The sequence below is a fragment of the Leopardus geoffroyi genome, chromosome C3 (assembly GCF_018350155.1).
Source record: "Leopardus geoffroyi isolate Oge1 chromosome C3, O.geoffroyi_Oge1_pat1.0, whole genome shotgun sequence".
Lineage (NCBI taxonomy): Eukaryota > Metazoa > Chordata > Mammalia > Carnivora > Felidae > Leopardus > Leopardus geoffroyi.
In genome coordinates this window covers 21,222,495-21,241,644 of record NC_059338.1, presented here as the reverse complement: position 1 = coordinate 21,241,644, position 19,150 = coordinate 21,222,495, and the positions used below count along the sequence as shown (strand labels likewise).

The 19,150-nt window shown below is 37.6% G+C and overlaps 1 long non-coding RNA gene across 1 annotated transcript in view; it reads left to right on the top strand.

Moving 5' to 3' along the window:
* LOC123586740 overlaps positions 1 to 19,150 on the top strand; it is a 360,359-nt gene that overhangs the window by 11,896 nt on the left and 329,313 nt on the right. The window lies entirely within an intron of this gene.

The window sequence follows — 19,150 nt, the reverse complement described above, 5'->3', positions numbered from 1 at the left end:
GATCCAAAGCACAAGTGGAGAAGCATACAGGTGCAGGAATATCTCATCTATTAGAAGGAGAGGCACAAAGGTAGACTTTACAGGTAGAAGTGGTATATTTGATGGTCTTAGAAAGATGAGGAAATTCCCATCTCAGTCCTTGCTTGTACTTGCTTAATGAAGTATGAATCAGATGATAATGAGAGAAGTGGGCAGGGGCATTGCAGATTTGAAGGAAGAAAAAAGGTGTGAAATAGTAATTTGGGAAAATGGGAAAACAAATAGTCCAAGGAAGTATAGTGAAATATTCACCAGTGTTTAGTGCCCATTTGGGACTGGAAGTCACAAATCGTAGCTGGATTGTGTAACAATTTTCTTCAGCCACATTCAGCTGTTTTAGAGTTAGACACAGAACAGGCAGACTGCTATAGCCAAAAGGGTCAGAATTTTGCCAAGTACTACAGAGGGAGGAAGGTGTAAAAGAGGGGTGGACACTTCAAGGGGGTGGGCAGTGGGATCGGTTTACCACAGCGGAGGCAGAATATTCTAGAACTGACATTATTTAGAATTGCCAGCAGAGAGTGATAATAAACAGCAGATGGGCTTTTTAGTTTGCTTTCTTATTATTTCAAAATTCTCTTTAGGCAGTGTATCCCTTTGTATCTTATCACTGTCACTGCAAACCTTCTCAGGGCCACCGCAAGAGAGTTAAGGATAATTACAAAGGCTGGAAAGAAGGATTATGTTATTATATTATTATTATAAAGACCCTTTTCACAAATGGCCAACATTCATGGGTTCTGGGGATTAAGACATGGGCATGTCATTTTTCGGGAATACCCTTCAATTTATCACATTTTATTTATTCAGATATCCATTGAAATGCTACCTCCTCAGATGAAATTTTTTCTATTTTATCTTCTTCATACCCTTGTACCTGAAATTTTCTTTTTTTAATGTTTATTTATTTATTTTGAGAGAGAGAGAGAGAGAGAGAGAGAGCACAAGAGAGAAAGAAAGCACGAGTGAGTGGGTAGGGGAGGAGCAGAGAGGGAGGAAGAGAGAGAATCCCAAGCAGGCTCAATGTTGTCAGCACAGAGCTCAATGCAGGGCTTGATCTCACAAACGTGAAATCATGACCTGAGCCAAAATCAAGAGTTGGATGCTTAACCAACTGAGCCACCCAGGTACCTCTGTACCTGAAGTTTTCTTAATAACTTGCTAATGTGTTCTTGATTCCCATTTAAAAAAAATGTATCTCTGCGGTAAGGGGCTCTGCCATATTTATTGCTGTATTCAGATTGATAGTCTCATAATACACACTGATAAAAGCTTTATCACTTGTTTCTAGCTGGTTGGTATTTATTCTAGTTGTCTATGTAACGTTGTACTAATGGCTAGATATTTTAAATATCATTCCTGAATTCTAGGAGTATCCTACCTAGTTTTTAGGACAGTGGCTGACGCACAGTAGACTTTCAATAAATAATTGTGTTAGGAGATGGTACAGATCAACACAGATGAAGATAGAGATTAATGCAGAGGCCACGTCCCAGGGAGATTTCTATGGCATGAAAGGAGTTTGGACTTTATCCTGAAAAATGATTGAGATTCATCCCACCATTTTAAGTAGGAAAATAATAGAATTGTATCTGCATTTAAAACACAAAATTAAAAAGAATTACTATTAGATATTTTAGAAAAGGAATTACAGTTAGATATTTTAGAACCTCTGTTGAACCCTTGAAGTGATATTCAGAGGGATGGAAAGGTGCAGAGAAATATGCCTTTTTCTATTGAAGTAGGTAAATGCTAATAAACTACACAAACCCCAAACTTTTCTTCATTTCTCAAGAAATACTCCCATCACTTTGTGTGTGCATGCAATGCATGGGTGTGTGTGTGTGTGTGTGTGTGTGTGTGTGTGTGTTTATGTGTGCATGCATGCATTTGACTATGTTTTTAATGTAATTTATTGTCAAATTGGCTAACATACAGCGTGTAAAGTGTGCTCTTGGTTTTTGGGGTAGATTTCCGTGGTTCATCGCTTACATACAACACCCAGTGCTCATCCCAACAAGTGTCTTTCTCAATACCCATCACCCATTTTCCCCTCTCCCCCAACCCCCTGACTCTAGCTAATTTCATGGGAGAAAAATATCATCATCCATTGGTTTGATATTGGAAGTCTGAAGAGTAAGTGGTCAACTAGATTATGGAAAGGTAAAGATTGGGGGGCAGCTCAAAGGCTTAGCAACAAAGGCTTATGGACATTTTCTACAGAATGTGGCCATTATTGGGACTTTGGTGCCAATGATCTTCAGTCTTTGTGTCTTTCAATCTAAATTTTGTAATGGTTTAGGCTGAGGTTTTCCTTAAATCTTTTTTTATCTTAGCTTTGACCTGTAGTGGATGTAGAAGCTGCTGATATTTTGAAATATATATTCTTCTTCTCTCATAGAAATATTTTTTTTAGCTGGATGTCTGAATTTACAAAATAAAGACTATATTCCCTAACCCCTCCTGCATAGATAAGGCCTTGTGTCTAAGTTTTAATCAACAAGATGTAAGCAGAAATGCATGTGGTGGTTGTTAGGAACTTTCTTCAGTTAATAGCTCCTTTTTGGACACTTCCTGGAATGGCGATATGGAGGCTGGAGATCTATTGGACATCTTGGACCATAAGGATGACAGCCACACACCGGGGATGGCACTGAAAAACTGAAGGGAATCTGATTTAATGAAGACTTTGGTAGAGCTGCCATACTGAACTCTACCTGTAGGCTTTTATGTGAGATATATGTATATTTATATTCACACATATATATGAGTATATTCATATATTTAATATATATAAAGTCTCACTTAAGCTGTTGTTTTTTGGATACTGTTACTCATAAATATATCTAATTATAACTCCTATATAAGGATTTATTATGGTTTACAGTACACTTAGAGTTTCCTTTGTGTTTCAAGGGCAGTTAAACTTTTAAAAATTATTTTATAATTGTTTTTAAAGTTTCATTTTAATTCCAGTAGAGTTAACATACAGTGTTATATTAGTCACAGATGTATAACCTTTTGGATTTGTTATAGGATGCAGAGATTGTAACATTTGCTCTGCCTTCTTGATATGGAAGCCCTTTGCTTATCTGTACACTTTTTCTTATTAATTATAAGAACTCTTTACATATTAAGAAAATTAGTTTTTTGTTTATCACATTACTAATATTTCCCAGTATTTGATTTTTGCATGTTTTCTTATTGTTTAATTTTTTTCTTTTATATAGTTGCTTTACTATTTAAATACTCTTATTTATTGGTTTCTTCCTTCTTACAACTTTGAGATTTTATGTCATTCTCCAAAAGCCCTTTTCCACACGTAGATGATAGAAATGTTTGTTCATATTTTTCTCTGGTACATTTATAGTTTTATGTAAAAATTTAAATCTTTAATCCACTTGGAATTCACTTTTATATAAGGAACAAGATAGTTACAGCTTTCTTCTGCTAAATGACTAGCCAATTATCCCTATATCATTTATTGAATAAATACCATTTATTGAATAAAATTAGGGGTCTTGGGATTGACACATATGGAAATAGCAAAATAGGAACTTATTCTTTACCTATTAAATCTTAAAACGTCTTTTAAAATTAATTCATTATATAACATATAAAGCTTTACGATACTGGTCCGATAAACACTGTGGGGATACAGAGGAAAGCATAATTGACTTCCTGAGGAAATCCTTGAAGCCTTTTGTGATGGTTTAAAAATATGTCTATAGGGGCACCTGGGTGGCTCAGTGATTAAGCATCCGACTTCAGCTCAAGTCATTATCTCACTCATGGTTTGTGAGTTTGAGCCCTGTGTTGGACTCTCTGTTGACAGCTCAGAGCCTGGAGACTACTTTAAATTCTGTGTCTCTTTTTCTCTCTGCCCCTCCTCTGCTCAAGCTCTGTCTCTCTGTCTCTGTCTCTCTCTCTCTCTCAAAAATAAATATAAAAAAATTAAGATAAAAATATGTCTATAAATTCTTTGACAGTCCTCCATGCAAAACATGGAAGTTTTTCTTGAGTGTTATCAGGACTTAGTGAAATACTTCCAATGAATAGAATGTGGCAGAATAGATAGTATCTCTCATAAAAGATGCTGTAGTTTCCTCCTTGCTCTTTCTCTCTCTGATTTCTCACTCTAGGCCAGCTGTCATTAGGACACTTTAGCAGCCTTATGGAGAGGTTTGTGTTATGAGGAACTGAGGTATCCTGCCAACAGTCAACAAGGAGCTTGTGCCAATAGCCATGTGAGTGAACCATCTTGGAAGTGGATTCTCCAGCCTGGTCAAGACTTCAGATCATTACAGCCCCAGCCAACATTCTGACTGCATGAAATTTCCTTTGCTGGAACTACCAGCTAAATTGTGAGATAATAGATGTTTGTTGTTTTAAAATGGCTATGTGTTAGAGTAACTCACTATATAGGAACAGGTACCCAAAACACTTTTAGAAGGAATATAATTTGAATTGGTCCTTGAAGGACCAATAAGAGAATTTATTTTTATTTTTTTCATAGAGAATTTGGGGAAAGGCATTCTAAGCATAATAGTTGGCATATGTGAAGTCATAGAAAAGTCCTGATGTATTCAAAATGTTCAAAAATCTAATGGATTCAATGGAAGAATACTGTAGAATGCTATACACGGTGGGGGACTGCATGAATTGAGATTAAAGCTTGTGAAAGGTCTTTTGCAAAGCAAAGGAAGGAAGTTTAGCTTTTGTCTTTATGGTTGTGCAGAGGGAACAACAGGGTTTAATTTAGTATGACCCAATGATATTTGTTTTGGAGAGCAATAAATCTTAAGGTATAGCTGGATAGGTAGACATTCTGAAAATAATGCTCTCATGAGAGGTGATGAGTTGGATTTACTGCTCCAGTAGTAGAGATAGAGGAAAAGTATAATTTAAGATGCTTTTGGAGTGGAATCAATAGGATTTGAAGCCTGAGAGTCAAATTACACAATTGAATCAAATACAATTGGTTACATATTTCTGACCGCTACTGATACTATACAGCATGTGATAGGCATGTATTAATTTACTTCAATGAAGGATGAAATTTGTGAAGAAAAGAAAATGGGGGAGATACAAAACATTATACTTAGACAATACTATTAAATTCTACCTTCGCATGAAAACTCCAGGAAGCCATCAGCAAGAGATTTTCAGCATAATCCCGCCAGTGCTATTCAGTATCGGGAGACATTCTGTTACCCAGAATGTGAGAGTCAAGTGAGAAAGTTGGAACAAGTTGTTCTGCTCTGAGATAACAAAAGTGTGGAGGAGAATGCTTGGGAAACATTTGGTTCAGTATCAGTCAGGAACATTGAGACTGTTCTGTTGGTTATTTTGTTTGTATTTGTTCTCTCAAGAAATGTGTTTCTCTTCATTTCAGGAGTTCTAAATGGGGGATTGTTTGGGGCTGGAGAAGGATCACTGAGGCCCCTACACATTCATCCCTCCTCCCCATGCCCCACTAGGCCCTAAGCCTCTAAGAGCACATCAGCTCTGGAGGGGAGAGGGATAGGGATATGAGTTGGTTTGAAAATTCTCCCTTGGTGATTGTGGTGTCTGGGTGGCTCAGTCGGTTGAGCATCTGACTTAGGCTTAGGTCATGATCTCACGGCTGGTGAGTTGGAGTCCTGTGTTGGGCTCTGTGCTGACAGCTCATAGCCTGGAGCCTGCTTTGGATTCTGCGTTTCTCTCTCTCTCTCTCTCTCTCTCTCTCTCTCTACCTCCCTGCTCGAGCTCTGTCTCTCTCTCTCTCTCTCAAAAATAAATAAACATTTTTAAAATATTAAAAGGAAAAAGAAAATTCTCCCTTGGTGATTTTAATATGCCTTTTTTTGCCTTCTACTATCCCACCCGGCACTCCATCTTGAAAATCACTGTTCTAATGCAAACAGTTAAGCACAGGTTTCCCATGCTGAAAAAGGTATGCAATTAAAATCTTGAGGAATTCGTGCTGTGAGAAGGTGCCAAACTGGAAAACGTTATCTTATGTACATCTGAATATAAGCATCACAGATTTTCCTGGGGACTTAGCGCTGTTTTAAATAGGCTTTATATTTCTTTAGGAATACATCAAGGCGTTGGGAAAGCACACATATTTTTGGTTGTTCTGGGAGACCTCAATGTGCTTCCCTTACAACCACTTAGGCTTCACTGAGGTGGTGCAGAACTGAATGACTTGGATTCCGAAAATACTGACTCGTGCAGCTAAGTGAGACGTATTAGTAATTAACTTACGTGTTTGCATTCACAGATAGCCCAATAGTTTTAGCCCAGCTGGAGAGTTATGCCAACATTTTTTCTTGTTCTATTGATTGTACTTGATAAGGTTCTGCTTTCCACATTTCTTCTTGAAACTGAATTATGTTACTTTTAATACGCAAATCTAAGACACTATTATCTAACCACACACACACACACACACACACACACACACAGCAACTGATTTCTGGTACTTCTTGTATGTAGTGGTCTCAAATGAGCAAATGACATTGAGGTTTTCTCAATATGACTAATAGAAAAAGCGTAGATACAATTAATCAATTCTCTTTCTGTTTTGTTTTATTTTGTTTCCTGTAGATGCACATTGCCAGTGTCTCTTTTACATTCAATGGATTTAAATACTAGTTTGTGATGTGTTATCTTTTAAGACCCCAATCTTTCATACCATGCTTTCTATAATGCAGTGAATGAGAGGTCTTAAGAATACACTTAAGGGGCGCCTGGGTGGCTCAGTAGGTTAAGCGGCCGACTTCGGCTCAGGTCACGATCTCACGGTCTGTGAGTTCGAGCCCTGCGTCGGGCTCTGTGCTGACAGCTCAGAGCCTGGAGTCTGTTTCAGATTCTGTGTCTCCCTCTCTCTGACCCTCCCCTGTTCATGCTCTGTCTCTCCCTGTCTCAAAAATAAATAAAATGTTAAAAAAATAAAAAAAAAAAGCATACACGTAAGAATACCCTTGTCTAACTCAGCAAAGAGTTTGTTTAAATAACAATATGCAAAGCTTCCATAGAAATAAGTACCTTTGTGGTAGAGGGGTTGAAATGTGGAATTCAAAGAGACAAAGATTGAAGGTGCCGTGTTGGTCGGGGGAGGTGGGGGGGCGGTGGTAGGCTATGCCTCAATACAAACCAACCCAGAAATCTCAACGTGCATCCTTCAGGATGCCTAGTGGGTTTCGGGGGCAGCTCACCTTAAGCAATGACTCAAGACTCCGTCTTGACTGTGATCTCAGCACTGGTTTTCCATATTCACTGAGGCAGGGGATGAAAACCTGTGCAGTATTCCTCTGGGGAGTTTTTCTGCCTCAGCCTGGAAGTGACACACATTAATTCTGCTCACAATTTGTGGCCAGAACTTGTAATATAGCACACCTATCTCTAGCAGGACTGGATTCATGAAGACGTACATGGAGATTAGGTGAGAATTGCACATCTGTGCCACAGATGTTATATCATTGTGGCTGTGATAAAAGTATAAAGTAGTGGCATCTTTGTGGAGTCAAAACTTAGTTGTATTTTGTTGATTTTGCTTTTGTCTTTATATACGATTTTTTAAATAGTGTGGTACGGTCACATGTGTGGGTCACACAAACAGTGAATGCTCCCTGGGTAAAGGTGCTGGTTGTTTTATGACCTTTAATCCTCCTAAGATCTCACATCTGTTGGAATTTTTATATCTTTTTGACTTCTGGTTGTCTTGCATCCAGGTAATTGATATATTTTTAAATGATATGTACACATATATACTGTGACATGGCATCTAAAACATAGCAGAATACTTACTAGCATTTTGAGATAACTTTATCCTAAAAAAGAAAAGCATTTTTAATCTGGTAGAAAGAGGTAACTTTTTCAAAGTCACAGGAAGTAAGAGGGAGATTATTGAAATTGAAAGTATTTTGATTCCCCCCTTTTTCCTGCCAGCAACAGTCCTGTTGTTTTTTTTTTTGTTGTTGTTTGTTTTTGTTTTTGTTTTTGCTCCTCTTCTCAGCAAATTCCAAAAAACTTCATCTGTGGTCATCATCTCCAATGTTTCTCTCCTTACCTTTCATATTGTCTTAAATCCACTGCAATTTTTATCCTTGCCACTCCTCCAAAACTGCTCTACTCAACATTGCCAATAGTCCAGTGGTTGAATCCACTCATCATTTCTCAGTCCTCATGTTGCTTTACCTAACTGCAGAGTATAATACAAGTGATTAGTCTCTTCTCCTTGAAATATTTTATTTTCCTTGGTGTCTAGGACATGAGCTTTCTTGATGTATTCATACCTCATGGCCATAATTTCTCAGGTTTGTTTATCACTTTTCTCTCCAACCTGTTAGCCTCAGAATGTGTCTTTAATCTCTACTCACTCCTTTACTTTAGTGATACCTTTGAACACATGCTATCAATTCCCAAATATTTATCTCCCTCCCAAACCTCTTTCTAGACTTTTATGTCCAACTTCCTACCCAACATCTTCTTTGAAGTGTCTAAAAGGCATCTTATATCAAATACAGTCAACACTAAGCAGCACCTCCAAACCCTCATCTCCTCACAGACAAATCTTTATCTCTACTGATGGCAACTCTATCCTTCCAATTGCTCACACCAAAAATTTGGCACCATTCTTGATGCCTGTCTCCCAAGACTCTTCAGCTAGCAAGTAACTGCTGAGACTCAAATCCAGTTCTCTCCAGCACTAAAGCCTGTGCCAAATATTGAAAACTCACCTTCAGTCTAGCTTGAATATTAGCCTAAAAATGAGTCATCTGGCCAACCACTAGAGTATATGTATATGCAAACCACTAGAACATATATCTATATGTATATATATAAGTATATAGATACACATACAAGTATTCCAAAGATTTTCTGAGATGACTGAGTTGTAACTCGAAATTATTATATTGTCCTTAATACATCACACTTCACAGCTGGTAAAAGAAATCTGTTCTGAAGTTTTGTGGGCACACTGACATAAGGACATTTTATCAAAGATTTACTAGGGCCTTCTTTCTCCTCTGTCTTTAGGTAAAGTCACCAGGCACAAAACATTGCCCAGAATTCAGATGAGCAGATTTTCCATGCTCTTTTTATTTTTTTAAAAGTTTATTTATTTATTTTGAGAGTGAGAAAAAGAGCACATGGGTGGGGGAAAGGCAGAGAGAGAGAGAGAGAGAGAGAGAGAGAGAGAGAGAGAGAGAGAGAAAGAGGGAATCTCAAGCAGGCTTGAACCCATGAACTGTGAGATCATGACCTGAGCTGAAATCAAGAGTCAGATGCTTAACCAACTGAGCCACCCAGGTGCCCCTGATTTTCCAATGCTCTTACCAGAAGTAACAGCCAAAGACATCCTCTTATCTTCCTTATTCTGACCTCATCTTTTTTCACGTTGTTTTCCAAGTTGGCATTTGTCAACAGATTTATGAAACCGCGGGAAGACACCAATGACCCCATTCCATTCTTTCTTGCCTCTGGAATTCTTGAACACAAGCATTATCAGATTGTCTCAAAGATGCTATCTGTCTAAATTGTTTTGGTTCTTTGCCCTCAATGTTTTTATTACACATACTCTACATGATGTCAGGACCTATCATTTTCAGAAAAGAGCTTGGAGAAGCCACTTACTTTACTGAGCATAAACATCATGTACAAGCATTATAATGGGTCAGTTCCTTTAATGGAGACTACTTCCAGAATGTTTAATGGCCTCCCCAAAGTTTTTGCAGTTTTCTGGTTTTAAATCCCAATATTTAGCCTCCCCTTTAGGTTTTGGGGAGAGAATGGCCTATATCTTTTAGGGATGGCAGCAGCATATTGGGAGAATAAGTTTAATGAACATTTTCATGACTCAGGATTATTTTTATATAATGTATTGCAAAGACTGGAAATATTCATGTTATGTTTTTTTTTTAAACACCTAACAATTTCTCCTTAGCTCCCTCTTTAGCATGTTTTGAATTTGTTCATTCACCTTCCTTGTTCTGGGAACAATACTCTGTTAAGGCAACAGTGGGTGGTTGCTGTTCCTTACTTTCCTATATAAGGAAGGAATCCAATCCAACAATCCCTTAGAGCTACTGCAAAATGAAAACCAATCATAAGAACCTGTATCTGCACACTCTCTTCTTAAATTCTCCCATCACACTGCCTACTGTCATGGTCACTCCCAGCTACTTACAGTTTCTAAAACATGGGATAAACTCCTACCAACAACTTGGGTTAAGAAAGTGAACTAGCCCAACTTTTTTAGGGTACATTTGTCACACATTAAGTCTATAGGCCACCAGAACTGCTAAATAATCTGTGACTGTCCAACCAGCCCCTAAACCTTCTTCAATCCTCCATAGGACCAAATTCAAAATTGTGGAGCATTGCTTCCTGTTTTGGGTCTCATAACTTTCCATTGTCCTCACTTGCATCCTCATCAAGGTCCTTACTGGAAGCATCTCTCTCATTCATTCCTCTCCCTCAGCTTGCTTTCACATGCTGCCCACACTGCAATGTGGAGTCAGGCAGAGAACTTGCTCCGAACCAGTTGGGTGAAGCTGTTAGAAGCTATAGGCCATAGAGAGGCCATTAGCTACCTCTCATATTCCTCATTCTGTGTCTTTAAACACTCGACAATCCAACAATCCTGTTAGACAGAAGGCATCTTCCCTGTCCCACAATCTCCTTTTCTATTTTTCTTTATGTCACGTTTCTGAGACAGACAGTCGTTGAGAGCTCCCCTTTAGTATATCTTTGCACTTCAGTTTATTATATACTAAGATACTTTTGCTCCTTGTGTTTCGTGTTTTTTTTTTTTTTTTAAAGTAGGCTTCACACCCAGTGCAGAGCCTAATGTGTGGCTCAAACTCATGATAAGACCTGAGCCCAGATCAAGAGTCAGACGCTCAACTGACTCAGCCACCCAAGTGCTCCAGCTCCTCGTGTTTTGCATTGGCTTGATAAGTACAAGGTCTAAATATATTGAAGAAAACAGAAGAAAGTTTCAGTTAATCAATGGTCTAAGAACAACAGAGATTCCGTTTTATAAAACATAGCAACATGAAGAGAATTCCTAAAGAAAAGTAATTTAGAAAATTGAATAGAATAGACAGTCTAAATTACTATCATGAATAACAAATAAAGTTTAGAACTTGATGAAAGGCTTCTTGATACCACATCCCTTAGAATGTGGGACCCAAAGTCTATGGGAGGAAGGTCAGTTCAAATTTGCAATTTTAAGCCCCCAACTGCTTTTTATCTTGGCGTTCAACATTGTTAGACAACTCTCATCGCTGAAGTACTCTTGATGAAGAATGTAGATGACAAACAGGTTGTAGGCACTGTATAGATCTCACTCAGATCTTTGGCCACTATAGCACAAGCTAATTTAGCATAGTGTTTGGCATAGTAGGGGCTCAGTAAGTATTACCTAATATTAATTTTTAATGTATGTATAGCTCATACCGTCTCCTGTCCATAGTCATTAGCTGAGGAAACATAAAAATGATTTAGATAGCTTTTAAAGATATTTTGAATATGCCATATGTTAAGAAGTAAGCTGATTAAAGTGATCTTAAAAGTTCCTCTTTGATGAGACTAATGTATTTATGCAAAAAGATGATTGGATGTCTGGCCTCAGCTTCAAGAATAGTTCCATATAATTTACTGAAAGTTGTAATGGTGTTTGGCAGTGTACCGTAAATGGCCAATTCATAAATTTAAGCTGATGATTAGGAAAACCACATTGAAAATATTACTAAAGCTTACCCAACGTGGATGTTGTTCTATGAAGCCTTTGGCTGCAGTGTGAACATACATTTATCTTGCTCAAAGGAAAGTACTGAAGAGAAGCTTACCTTACAAACTGATTTGGTTTAAAATGTTTGCTCTCTGTGAAGAAATTCTTGCATAATTCTCCTTAAATCTTATTCTATTGTATATACATTTTTGTTTACGTTTTGCTGAGGGAACTAGAACTTGTTTTCTTGAGGAAAAAAGTCATTAATACTAGTCATCAGAATGTGACTACAAATCTTTATATTAAAACACAGAGTATAATCTTTAGCATTTAGTACAAAATTGCTTTCGCAGTGGTTCCCACTTTCAAAATAAAGGGGAGAGAAGCTTTGTCACCAGGGTAGCCTTCCAGCTTAGGTGTCATTCTCTTTTTCTTTTGGACAAAGGAATGAGAATACAAGAAAAAGACCCAGAGAACCATTTACTGTATCAACATTGGAGTAAAAGAAGTTTTCTATTACAGGTCCATATTATAATTGAAAGTAGGCTCTGGAAGTCAATGCTTGCTTTCTGAAAAGGCAAACAAAAATGTTCCTGGTGCCCTGCCCAATATTCAGAGTCTGGCAATGATCCTTCAGTGTAGCAGCCTAAGATCTCAAGGGTATGACAGGTGCCAGGCCACACTCTTCTTGGCTGAATAGGTATTGGAGTTGGTTAGAGTAGTACCTATTACCACACCAGGAGATAAGAGGCAGGAAGGAAATTACAAATATGCGGAGATTTCCCAGCAATTGGAAATAGTCAACATGCTCTTAAGCTTTGTTTCTAAAGTCCAAGAGCACCTGGTGTTAGCATAATTTTTATTGTACAGAAAATAGTTCTTCACATGATTACACAAATTATATAACCATGAGATGAAGGCAACATTACTATCATTGTTGTACAGATATGAAAACTGAGACCCAAGTTAATTTTGCAAAGATCTAGCTGCTCTAGGATTTGAACATATCCTTTTGAGGTATAATTAACATAAAGTAAAACATTGTATCTTGAGGATAAGCCTTGTAACTTTTTACAAATGTAAATTTTAATCATTGTAACTACCACCAAGATCAAGGGATAGAAAATTTCTAATACCAGGGCACCTGGGTGGCTCAGTGGGTTGTGTCTGACTCTTGATTTTGGCTCAGGTCATGATCTCACGGTTTTGTGAGTTCAAGCCCTGCGTCAGGCTCTGCACTAATAGTACTGAGCCTTCTTGGGATTCTCTCTTACCCTCTCTCTTTGTCCCTCCCCCAATCACACTCTCTCTGTCTCTCTCAAAATAAATAAACTTGTAAAAAAAAAAAAAAAGAAAATCTCCAACACCTTAAAAACAATAAAAACTGAGTTCATTTGCCACAAGGAGGACATCTGCAATGAAAAGATAAAAATTAATCATTTATTTGGGTTTAAAGACAATTATTTCTGTGCACAGCTTCCAATGTATTATATGTTAACAGAGTTTGTGCAATAAACTTTGCAAGCCAATTTCAAGTTTGAGATTTTTTTTGTTCTCATCTCCTTAGCCCTGAAGTAGTTTATGGCATATTTGGAAGAAGTTGAAGTAGAAATGTGGTGTTAGACGGTCAGAGGATGGAGAGTTATTGAAAGATATTCATTGAGCTGCTTTTGTTTAGATCAAGTATTTTTTTTTTTTTTTGGCCAAAATATTTTGAGAGAGCCAATTTGATCAATATGAGTATTTTTTAAATTGTACCTTTGTGTGATATGACCAGAAGTCTGAGCATGTTGAAATTAAAAAAAAAAAAAAAAAACCTGAGAAAAATGAATAGTACTAATTTGTTCAAAGAAATGCAGGTATTCAGAGAAAAATTGGCTGTGTGGATAGACCACATAGATGCTAATAGAAAGGTGAATTTTATTCCATTGCGTGAATGTTCTGATTCCAATGGAACAGTAGATTTTGAAGAATTTCAGAGCTTTCCAGTGGAAACAAAGCCATAGTTTTAGAGATGAGTCACAGGACTGGGGTACCAATTATTTTCAAGGTTTTGCAGGTATATTTCTTGAGCTAACCTTAGAAGTTGTCTCAGTTATCAAGTACTTATTCTTCCAAGAGAGGAGGGACAGTGAATTTTTGAATTCCTAGAATTTAAAAGTTCTGAAATGAGTGTATTAATCTGAGAATATCCTTATGCTTTTTGAACATATGACCAAACTGTAGAAATCAGTCCACATGGCTTTCATACTCACTTTCATGGAATTTCTAAAATCAAAATGAAAGCTAATGCAACTGATATAAATCTTGAGACATGAATGAGATATTCTCCAGTAGAACTCATTTTTTCTACCTCCCCAATCTGCTCGCAGGTTTCAAAAATATTTTAGTCTATTAGTGTTTTTATTAAACTGTGAAGAGTATTGGTCTTATAACTGTGTGCTTTTGTGAGCACAAGTTTGATTAAACTTTTAGAACCCTCTTGCATTATTTCTAATAAATGAAAATATCCAAAATGCCAAATGGTTTTGACTGTGTATCTCGCTGTAGAAAACATTTGTCTGCAGTGAATAACTGAGATAAATTTACTTTATAAATTTGATACAATTTAAGTCAGCAAACATTATACAATTCCTTGTCTTCAGCGTATGCTGTTCTAATTAAGAAATGCTACTGAAGGGGATGCCTGGGTGGCTCAGTAGGTTAGGCATCTGACTTCAGATCAGGTCATGATCTCACGGTCTTTGAGTTTGAGCCCTGCATTGAGAGCCTGGAGCATGCTTCAGATTCTGTGTCTCCTTCTCTCTCTGCCCCTCCCCGCTTGTGCTCTGTCTCTTTCTCTCTCAAAAATAAATAAATAGGGGTGCCTGGGTGGCGCAGTCGGTTAAGCGTCCGACTTCAGCCAGGTCACGATCTCTTGGTCCGGGAGTTCGAGCCCCGCGTCGGGCTCTGGGCTGATGGCTCGGAGCCTGGAGCCTGTTTCCGATTCTGTGTCTCCCTCTCTCTCTGCACCTCCCCCATTCATGCTCTGTCTCTCTCTGTCCCAAAAATAAATAAACGTTGAAAAAATAAATAAATAAATAAAATTAAAGAAAAGAAGAAATGCCACTGAAGATCTTCGAGGAGGGTTCTGCCTTTGAGTCACCTTCAAATGAATAGATCAACATTTATAAATGAAACATGAGTATAATGCTCTGGGTTAGGGAAAACATCCTGTATCCTGTAACTTGAGGATTAACTTTGAGTAACACAAGGGCAATATGAAATTGGAACGAAGCTAGATCAGGAGTGAATCACTCACTTCAGCAGCTGTAGTCAGTGAGCAGAGAAGATAACTTTCTAAATGAATAATAGATACTGCACAGCTCAATCTCAAAGGTAACAATGAGTATGAATGAGTTTGGAGGTGAATCCAAATTTTCATTCTACTCAAGCACAGTGGCATAGCTGCTTCTGAAATGGAGTTTATTTATTTATTTATTTATTTATTTATTTATTTATTTATGTGTTTATATATATGTGCATGTATATATTTCTTGTACTTGAAGACCTACAAACAACGAATATTGTATTTTATTTACTATAAAATTCCTCCAAATATAAATGCTAGGAATTTTTATTTAGACTTCTTTTTTAATTTTTAAAGGATTCTATGAATCCTAGGATAAGTTGGTCACTATTGAATCCTTTAAAAATCTACTCCATTTCCTTGAGTAGTTTGTTAGAATTCTACATTAGTTCATTCATTCTATAAATGTTTACTGAGTGAACACTTACTATGTGTTTGAATCTATGGCATGTGCTAGAATTGCAATGACAAACCAGGTAAATTTCATCCTGGCAGTTACAGAATTTGGAGTTTGACGTGGTGAGATTTGACGTGCTGCTCTGAGAAATGCTGTAGGTTTCAAGGGATGCCTCAGGGCAACCGGTAAAAGTGAGCAGGATGGGAGGAGGGGGACTGAAGTTTCTGGCTCATCTTTTCTCCAAACTCCAATCAGTTGCCCTTTCTCTGTTTCATCCACTGAGCTGCCTTTGGAAGATTTCAGCTGCATAAAAGATCCTGATGCTAGGCCAGTTTACCATTCACAATCTAATTAGTCCAGCTGCTGTCATCAAATCCTCCTTTCCCACTCTCTTCAATTTTTTCACTTACTTGCTCAGTAGACATTAGACATCGGGGTTGTGCTGAATGTTACATTGGATTATCAATCATAATGGTTGCACTCAGGATGTTTTTAATCTAGCACTATTTAATACTGATTTCAACTGTTTTAAGACTAGGGCTACTGGGGTGACCTCTTACAGCTATTCTGTGAAACCTCTTCCCAAATTCCTGCGCGACTGAAGTTCAATGCACGCTCATGGGCTGGTAGAGAGACATTTAGGAATGATAGTTGCTGTGTGCTCAAGGAAAGCACGGACTATTTTCACCTTGCCTGTCAGTGGCACTTAACCTTTGTTGCATAGCACCACCTGTTCACACACAAGGCGTGGCAGTGATTTGCTGAGATTTGGGCCATCAAGATGAAGAACTAAAGTAAGCTTCCAGGGATGAACAATTCCTTCTGTATTAATTGCAACTCTGCCCCTTTTCCCAACATTCACTGTAGCAGGTCATTGTGTCACTAGGCAGCCGGACTGAGAACTGCTGATCCGCATCAGCTCACACAGTGATTTGTTTACTGCCCTTGGCTGCTGAGTAAATGGTTGTGGATCCAAACAGAATAGGAACAGCGGTGTTTCCTGTATGGACCACTAAGCTGTGTTTAGAGGTCCTAACGTAGAGGAATTGGTGATGTTGACCCTTTTCCTAGTGCTTGATTGGGTAGTAAGTAGGGCTAGAATTCCTTTATCCTCATGCAGGGCTGACCTTACTGGTAGAATGACTATGTCATATGAATGAATGGATTTGAAAACCTTCTGCTAGAAAGTATCTCTTCCTAAGGACCCTTCTGGTTTTTACAGTCAGCAGCTAACTTCTTTTTCTAATGGTTAAAGCAGGTTGTCTGAAAACATACCCGTTAAAATATAGATCCCTTAGTCCCTGTGCCCTTCCAAGATGTAACTTATCTTTGTATCTTAGTATCTTAGTATCTTATCTTTGTATCTTTGTATCATTTGTATCTTAGAGATATTATTTAATTCATCAGATTGACTTCAGTTAATTTACATGGATTTGAGTAACTAGGACTGATTAAAAGAAAGCTGTAGAAACATGTTTTCTGAGTACAAAGCCTGCTACATTAAAGATCTAGGATACTGTAAAAGGCAGCCTTGTTCTTTCAGGAGGCTGACACATGGGATTGGAGGTATTAAAACAAACAAACAAACAAAACAAACCTAAAAACCTGATCCCTAAATAATTTTCTCTATAGTTTGTGGCCATTTCTAACTTTTGGTTTTATAATTCCCATCTGTAAAACACTGGTCACTGAAGTTGAGGGCTGTTTTCATTGGTAAAAGATGATAAAATCTTTAATATATCTATGTTTATTTTTTTTGTTTTTATTTTTTTTTTAAGTAGGCTTCACACCCAGTGCAGAGCCCATTGTGGGGCTTGAACTCACGACCCTGAGATCAAGACCCGAGCTGAGATCAAGAGTCAGATGCTTACTGAACTACCCACACGCCCCCATACATCTATATTCAGATATGCTTTTATATCACTTTTTTAGGGTGGTCCTGAACCATGTCTATACTGAAGGAAAAGAAAATAATGAATGCAGGTCAGAGAGAATCCATGAGAATTCTCCATGCTTGCCATTAAACTTTTATTCTAGGATAATAAAGGAATTTCCACCAAGACCAAAATCACTCATTTATCTAAGTATGTTATCTATATAAGAACATACATGCCATGCTTTAATATTTTTTAGTTAACCACAGACAAAAATAATTAGTTTATATCTGAAATGAAATACATGGAAACCTGTATTAGGTTTTGGATTTGAAATTTTTAAGAGTCCCTGAATCTTAAAACTAAAAACTGTTTTTTAATTTATTTTTATTTTTTATGTTTGAGAAGACATAAAATATCTAAGAATCTTTGGTATGCCCTAAAATCACTTTGGGTTAAGTGTTATGAAACTTAATTTGGTATGCTTATCTAATAATGAGATCTGATGAATAGCTGACTTGCCAGAGTGATGTAATACTGAAGACATTTTTTTTTTTTTCAAGACCAGACACACAGTTGACTCATTAAGCAATTTCTGTTTACCATTGTATTATCCTCTTCTTAGACCACAGTAGGCCAGATATGTTAAGCATCTTAGATAAAAATAGATTAATTATTCCATTTTTACATTAAAAGCCAAAGAGCCCTGTACATCTATCTGAAAATGAAATGTGATAGGGTGGAGACATACATATGAAGCGTACTTTAGAAAATCTACATATGCTTTTAAATGAATCAGTTACTCCAATTACCATGTTGGATATTATTTTTGAAAGTGTGTTGTCAAGGGGCACCTGGGTGGCTCAGTTGGTTGAGCGTCCTACTTTGGCTCAGGTCATGATCTCACAGTTCATGAGATCGAGCCCCACGTCAGGCTCTGTGCCAACAGCTCAGAGCCTGGAGCCTGCTTCAGATTCTGTGTCTCCCTCTCTCTGCCTCTGTCCCACTCATGCTCTGTCTCTGTCTCTCAGAACATGAATAAACGTTAAAAAATTTTTTTAGAAAGTTTGCTGTCAAAAGCTAAACTCCATAAATTTATGTGAATGTTTTTGATAATATGCAGTCAGCAACCTCTAATTACTCCCTGTTATCTATGCAGTGCAGATTATTTTGCCTCTTATTCAAAGTGCCTCATAATTTGGCCTCTGCTTCCTTTTCCAATATTACATCCTAATAAACCTCAGCCTATACCTTCTACTCTAGTTAGACTGGTTTGGCAAATATGATGTTCTATCCTTCGTCCCTTGGTCCACTCCACCAGACTGCAATACTACCCCAGTCTTCTCTGCCGATTCAGATCCTAACCATCTTTCAGTCAGTCCTAGCTGGAGTCCTCCCTCATGCTTGAAGTTCCTTTTTATCTGCTGTGTTCTTATCTGCTCTGTTCGTAGCACTTCTGCTGCATTTCCAAGTCCTTAGGATCTTGTCTGTATTGGTCATTTGACACCTAATGACAATAGACAACATTTACTGAGTGCTTATTAAGTGCTGAGCATTGTGCTAAGAGCATTATCTTATTTAATCCTCAAACCTCATGGGAAAGGTACTGTTCTTATCCTCATTTTGCAGATGAGGAAACATCCCAGAGAATTAAAAAAAAAATGTTTTAAATGTATATTTATTTTTGTGTGTGAGAGAGAGAGAGAGAGAGAGACAGAGTGCAAGTAGGGAGGGGCAGAGAGAGAGGGAGACACAGAATTTGAAGC